This window comes from Schistocerca gregaria, chromosome 9 (assembly GCF_023897955.1).
Source record: "Schistocerca gregaria isolate iqSchGreg1 chromosome 9, iqSchGreg1.2, whole genome shotgun sequence".
Lineage (NCBI taxonomy): Eukaryota > Metazoa > Arthropoda > Insecta > Orthoptera > Acrididae > Schistocerca > Schistocerca gregaria.
The window spans coordinates 210217005-210224157 of NC_064928.1; the positions used below are offsets into that span (position 1 = coordinate 210217005).

Below are 7153 nucleotides of genomic sequence, written 5' to 3' on the forward strand. Positions count from 1 at the left end.
ATCTTAAACTTTGTATAGAAATTTCATTAGTGTGTCTTATCTTTGAAAGGTAACTTCATATTCCGAAAAGAATCAGGATATAACTTGTTCAATTCATAACTAAAAGTGCCATTCTGATTTCTCAGAATTTTTAAAAAATAAATAATAATTTTCGTTAGTTTCATGTTTTTCTTACACTAACTAGCACTACTCCAGTACCCAAGTATCCCACTAGTTACGTAAGAAATTTTGTGAATTTTTGTGTCACTTCCTTACAGCGGACGACTCCAGAAGATATTTATTGCTGAAAGTTTTTCAGGCATTTCTCTTTAGATCGTTAGAAGCGTCTGTCTGACTTCTGTAGTAGTGTGGAGGTGGAAATTGCATCTTGCAGGAGCCGTAGGGTAAAGGGTACATCTCAGATTAATCGGTTGCGCAGACTAACAGAATCTCAGATCAACCCCACGCTCACAGAGAGAGACACTGCATTTTAAATTACTCCTAATCCCTAGTCTCAGATAATTTATGGAATTAACTGCTTCCAGCTGCTGATCTGCTATATTGTAGGTGGCGCTGCCATAGGTCAAACGGATATCAACTGCGTTTTTAAAAAATAGAAACCCCAATTTTTATTACGTACTCGAGTAGTACGTAAAGAAATATGAATGTTTTAGTAGGACCACTTTTTTCGCTTTGTGATAGATGGCGCTGTTATAGTCACAAACATGCGGCTCACAATTTTAGACGAACAGTTGCTAACAGGTAGGTTTTTTAAATTAAAACACAGAACGTAGGTACGTTTGATCATTTTATTTCGGTTGTTCCAATGTGATACATGTACCTATGTGAACTTTTCAATTCTGAGAACGCATGCTGTTACAATGTGATTACCTGTAAATACCACATTAATGCAATAAATGGTCAAAATGATGTCCGTCAATCTCAGTGCATTTGGCAATACGTGTAACAACATTCCTCTCAACAGCCAGTAGTTCGCCTTCCGTAATGTTCGCACATGCATTGACAATGCTCTGACGCATGTTGTCAGGCGTTCTCGGTGGATCACGATAGCAAATATCCTTCAACTTTCCCCACAGAAAGAAATCTGGGGACGTCAGATCCGGTGAACGTGCGGGCCATGATACCGTGCTTCGACGACCAATCCACCTATCATGAAACATGCTATCCAATACCGCTTCAACCGCACGCGAGCTATGCGCCGGAGATCCGTCATGTTGGAAGTACATCGCCATTCTGTCATGCAGTGAAACATCTTGTAATAACATCGGTAGAACATTACGTAGGAAATCAGCATACATTGCACCATTTAGATTGCCATCGATAAAATGGGGGCCAATTAACCTTCCTCCCATAATGCCGCATCATACATTAACCCGCTCAGGTCGCTGATGTTCCACTTGTCGCAGCCATCGTGGATTTTCCTTTGCCCAATAGTGCATACTATGGCGATTTACGTTACCGCTGTTGGTGAATGACGCTTCGTCGCTAAATAGAACGCGTGCAAAAAATCTGTCACCGTCCCGTAATTTCTCTTGTGCCCAGTGGCAGAACTGTACACGACGTTCAAAGTCGTCGCCATGCAGTTCCTGGTGCATAGAAATATGGTACGGGTTGCAATCGATGTTGATGTAGCATTATCAACACCGACGTTTCTGAGATTCCCGATTCTCGCGCAATTTGTCTGATACTGATGTGCGGATTAACCGCGACAGCAGCTAAAGCACCTACTTGGTCATCATCATTTGTTGCAGGTCGTGGCTGACGTTTCACATGTGGCTGAACACTTCCTTTTTCCTTAAATAACGTAACTGTCCGGCGAATGGTCCGGACACTTGGATAATGTCGTCCAAGATACCGAGCAGCATACGTAGCACACACCCGTTGGGGATTTTGATCAGAACAGCCATACATCAACACGATACCGACCTTTTCCGCAATTGGTAAACGGTCCATTTGAACAAGGATAATGTATCACGAAGCAAATACCGTCCGCACTGGCGGAATGTTACGTGATACCACGTACTTATACGTTTGTAACTATTACAGCGCCGTCTATCGCAAAGCGAAAAGAGTGGTCCAACTAATACATTCATACTTCTTTACGTACTACAGGAGTATGTAATAAAAATGGGGGATACCATTTAATAAAACGCAGTTTACATGCGTTTGACCTATGGCAGCGCCATGTAGCGCGCCAACCATAGGGCCATCTGGTTTCCCCCTTCACGCTAGACGAGTTTCGTTCTTTGTAGTTTTTTCGTTTGATGATTATTTCGTGAGATATTTGGCTCTCCTTGAAACTCTGTACAACCTCTGGTTCTTTCAACTTATCCAGATCCCACGTCCTTAAATTCCCACCTTTTTGCAGTTTCTTCAGTTTTAATCTACAGGTCATAACCAACAGATTGTGGTCAGAGTCCACATCTGCCCCTGGAAATGTCTTACAATTTAAAACCTAGTTCCTAAATCCCTGTCGTACCATTATATAATCTATCTGATACCTTTTAGTATCTCCAGGATTCTTGCATGTATACAACCTTCTTTTATGTTTCTTGAACCAAGTGTAGTGCACTATTTAATACATCGCCAGTGTTGCACTCGACATTCTTCACTATCAAGTGAGTGTCATGAGGAAACAGAAATGCTTTACAATCACCTGTCATTTTAAAAAGCATATCTTTTACAAATATCAGTAGCTGTCACAGAACTGCCCCCTGAAGCAATGCCACTTAATAGTGCCGTTCTCACTACTCTGTAGAATAACCTTTTGCTGTCTGTTCTTAAAGTATGAGAAGCAGTGTGCGATTTGCAGGGGAGGGGAGGATGGGGGGGGATTTCCCCCCCTCTGCATCAGACCATCCCCTACTCTGGTTTTAATTTATGCATCCCAATCTGGGATGTTTATTTCCCACGCACTGGAGTAAAACTTTACATATAATTTAAATTTGTGGAACCGAACACTGAAAGTTTACTATTAATACTATTAATATGTATGCTTATTAATTTTGAAAAAGTGTTACGTAGTAGTTCAGCATTTCAAAACATTTAGAACTAAACGACTAGACGAAGCACGCCACATTTCCGTAGCATGCCACAGTGTTGCAAGACGTCACCCCAGTGTAAACGAGGCTTTAGAGCCAGGTCTGTATTGTATGGTGGATGTGATGTGTTGCGTACGAAACTAAAACCTGCAATCAGATCCAAACGTCGTGGAAATCTGTGAAGAGGTGCCATCCTGCAGCAAGATAACGCTCGCCCACATTCTGCCAGACGGACAGCCGACGCAATAAAGGATTGAGGTTCGAGGTGTTAGAACATCCATCATACAGTCCAGATCTGACCGCAAGCGATTTTCACATGTTTGGACCCTTAACGGAAGCACTACAGAGAAGAAGATTTGAAAGTGATGAAGATGTCATTGCTGCGGTGCAAAATTGGTTGCAGATGCAACCGATAAACGTATTTTCTGATGAAATAAACAAACTCGTAAAACGTCGGGGAAACTGCATTGAAGTCCAAGGAGGCTGCGTAGAAAAATAACGCATGTTTCAGTTTTATATCATCAGAATAAGTACAGCTTTTCACAAATGTGCCTTTACTTTTTGAATTCCCCTCGTATACCTGTATGTAGATGATTTTGTAAATAAGCTTTACCTGTTATGTACTTTTAAAGATATAACAAGGGATGGCTTTTCTGATAGTGCATACGCGTGAATAGTGAGTTTTGAGTTTTGGCATTAACATCTATTTATAATTAACTGTTTAACCATGGGTAACGCTACGGTCCAAGCTAGTAACATATATAATTATACTAACCCTCTAGGACACCCCCTCCCCCCCCCCCCCCCCCCCACTGCTAAAAGCACAAATCGCACACTGATGAGAAGAAACGATTGTGAGCTACTACTCTTATTCCATAATGATCCAGTCTCTGCAGTATCGGTAATACGAGTACTTCGTGTAACGCCATCAGATGCTTAATTAAATTGGGAAGAAGATGCTTAGTAAAAATGATTTACTACCCATCTTGATGTTGAATTAATTTTTTTAATTGATTATCTTCGGTTCGAGACGAACCATCCTTAGATTTGCAGACAACAGTAAAATAACCAATCAGGAAATACTGTACGCCACGAAATATAAACGTTTTCATGCTACCTCAGCATCAAACATCAAATGCATCAGAACGTACCTGATTGTATTGGTTAGAAGCGCAACCCGCCAAACTACCAGCAAAATGTACATGCTACATCACATACAAAAATAGAAGTTTGGTAGAACCTACATAATTAATATAGTCTATAAGGCTACTACCAACATATAGCACCGAGTACATCTTATAAAACACATGCAATGATATTTTTGGTGTGAGAATACTGTTCTTAGAGGTACTTAATTAAAATCTGCGGCTTGTCAAGATTAAAAGTCATTATAAACATCATAAAAAATGTTGTAATTTCAAAAAGGCATGGTGTCCATATTACAAAATAAAATATAACAAATAATGTGTTTTCATCTTGACAAGCCACAGATTTTAATTAAGTACCTCCAAGAACAGTATTTTCATCAAACATACAAAAAATATTATTTATGGTGTTGCTGTATGTGTTTTATTCAAATGTGACAAATGCAACAGATCGCCACCTGTTGGTTGTGGACTTGCGGAGTACATTAATAACGTGGAGTCCACCAAACCAATATTTTATTAAGTGACGTAGGTTGTAAATTTTGCGAATAGCTGGACTGGTTAACCTTGTGACCTATGCAATCAGGTGCGTCCTGGTGCACTTGAAGTTGGGTTTCATCATGATACTATAACTTTAGCGTATTTTGCTGATAAGTCTGTTTTACTGTTCTCTTCAGATTTGAGGAAGGTTCCTGTCGAGACGAACCCAGTCGTTTTAAAAAAATTAATTTAATCAAGACGGATAATTATTCAGTTTTAATACCAGTGATACCGGTTTTAACTCCAAGGACATTACGCCAATTTCCATTAAGACGCCTAACGTTCCAATGCTTTCCTTAATGCATCCAGTGCCTCACACGGAAAAGAGTTATCACTTGTTTAAAAAAGTTACAAATTCGAACAGTGCCTTTGGCAGCAAATTATGTAAATTACAGTAATCAATTGCCATTATAAACAAAACCTTTTCAATAACTTCTACAAACAGAGATTGCATAGAAATAGGTCTAAAGTTGAAACTTCCTGGCAGATTAAAACTGTGTGCCGGACCTGATATCAGCGCACACTCCGCTGTTGAGCGAAAATCTCATTCTGGAAACATCCCCCCGGCTGTGGCAAAGCCATGTCTGCGCAATATCCTTTCTTTCAGGAGTGCTAGTTCGGCAAGGTTCACAGGACAGCTTCTGTAAAGTTTGGAATATAGAAGACGAGGTACTGGCAGAAGTAAAGCTGTGAGGACGGGGCGTGAGTCGTGCTTGGGTAGCTCAGTTGGTTGCCGGCACGGTAGCTTAGCGCGTTCGGTCAGAGGGTTAGCTGCCCTCTGTAATAAAAAAAAAAACTGAGTTAATCGATCAACAACGAACTTAAACGGGTGTCTTAAGACGTCTGCCCCGAGCAGATCAACGAACAAAAACGAACACAATGAGATTTAAACAAAACAAAAAAAAAAAAAAAAAAAATTGGTAAAGCACTTGCCCGCGAAAGGCAAAGGTTCCGAATTCGAGACTCGGTCCGTCACACAGTTTTAATCCGCCAGGAAGTTTCATATCAGCGCACACTCCGCTGCAGAGTGAAAATCTCATTTCGGTCTAAAGTTATTTTTGAGGGTTCGGCACCGCGATCGGTAGAAAAGGACTGTCTGTCCAAAGGCCCATTTTTTCTCAGGAAGTACAGGTAGCAAGTTCAAATATACGTCAAATACTAAGATCCGCCGTCCCTTGAAGGTGTAAAAAGTTGAAGCTTCAATGTCAATGCAGTCAAAAGATACGACCATTTATGCTATACATTTTGACATTCGCAAACTCACTCGTCAAAACGCATTGAGGAATTATTTATGTGCATAATTAAGTCGGAACGAGAGTCCTGCTAGTATTTATACGGTTTTTCATGAAGCGGTTCAGTACTGGCTACTTTAATCGTCCAGGAAACTGACCATTCCTAGAGGAAGTTTGGAGCGTGTGTTTATCTGCACCGCATCACTCACGATTAGGAGGCATTTAAACCACTCACCTTAAAGAGGTTTATCTCGGACGGCAGGTGTCGACTCTTCTACGGTATCTCGGCTGTTTAATCCATGAACACAACGGCAAAAGCTCGACCCTGGAGCTACAGGCACTCGCGGGGAGCACACGCTTTTGTTTTCGTTAGTTTCGCGAGTCACCGCACTAGCCAAATCGCAGCCCGTGCTGTTTCGACGGCAGACGTATAGTAAACACACGGACGGGTTATCGCGTGGCTTGCCACGTCGGCAGGTGGAAAACACGCGTCAAGGCGAAGCGGAACAGCACCGCACTCGGCCGAAGCTTGCTGGCGACTGACAAGGCGAATGGGAGTGTTGCGCCGGGAGTACAAACGGGTTTTGCCGCGCTGCGTCAGGCGCTGCGAACGCCCGTTCGCGCTCGCGGCTCGCCTACGGAATATTAGGCAGCCGGCGAGCCGAACCGAGCCGTGCCCCCCGCCCGCTGCCAACAGGTAGCCGCTGCTACGGCCCGCGCAGAAAACGTCCGCCCGCAACAGGTAGCGCCACACCGCTGCGATGCTACTGCCCGTATCGCAAACATCTGTGCCGACAAGGCGCTGATATCGCCGTGCGCCGCGACCGTCGTTTTATCTTGTGATATAGCACTATTCAGCAGCTCTTGTCATAAAATCGATATGAGTCGCGAGCAATCGATATATTCCAAATAGACTGCTTCACATGAAAACAGTTCCGATGACGTAAATTCTACATAATAAAAATTGAAACTTCTTGGCAGATTAAAACTGTGTGCCCGACCGAGACTCTAACTCGGGAACTTTGCCTTTCCAGGCAACTGCTCTACCATCTTGTTTATTTTTTTTATTTTTTTTCCGTCGATATAGTTCGTTGCGATTGTTCTGGGCGGACGTCACAAGACATCCGTTCAAGTTGATCGTTGATTCCTTGACTCAGTTATTTATTACAGAGAGCGCGCAGCCCTCTGACCGAAC

At 42.3% G+C, this 7153-nt stretch overlaps 1 protein-coding gene across 6 annotated transcripts in view; it reads right to left on the minus strand.

Moving 5' to 3' along the window:
- The window catches only part of LOC126291618 (echinoderm microtubule-associated protein-like 2), a 552411-nt gene extending 545759 nt beyond the window's left edge, over window positions 1–6652 (minus strand). For 2 of the 6 annotated variants that reach the window (XM_049985161.1, XM_049985155.1), the window contains exon 1: window positions 6194–6583. The gene's annotated coding sequence lies outside the window, so the exon portion shown is untranslated. Of the gene's footprint in view, window positions 1–6193 lie in introns of all 6 variants that reach the window. The other 4 variants (XM_049985164.1, XM_049985165.1, XM_049985159.1 and 1 more) reach the window with 4 other exon arrangements.
- Window positions 6653–7153: the final 501 nt, after the last annotated feature.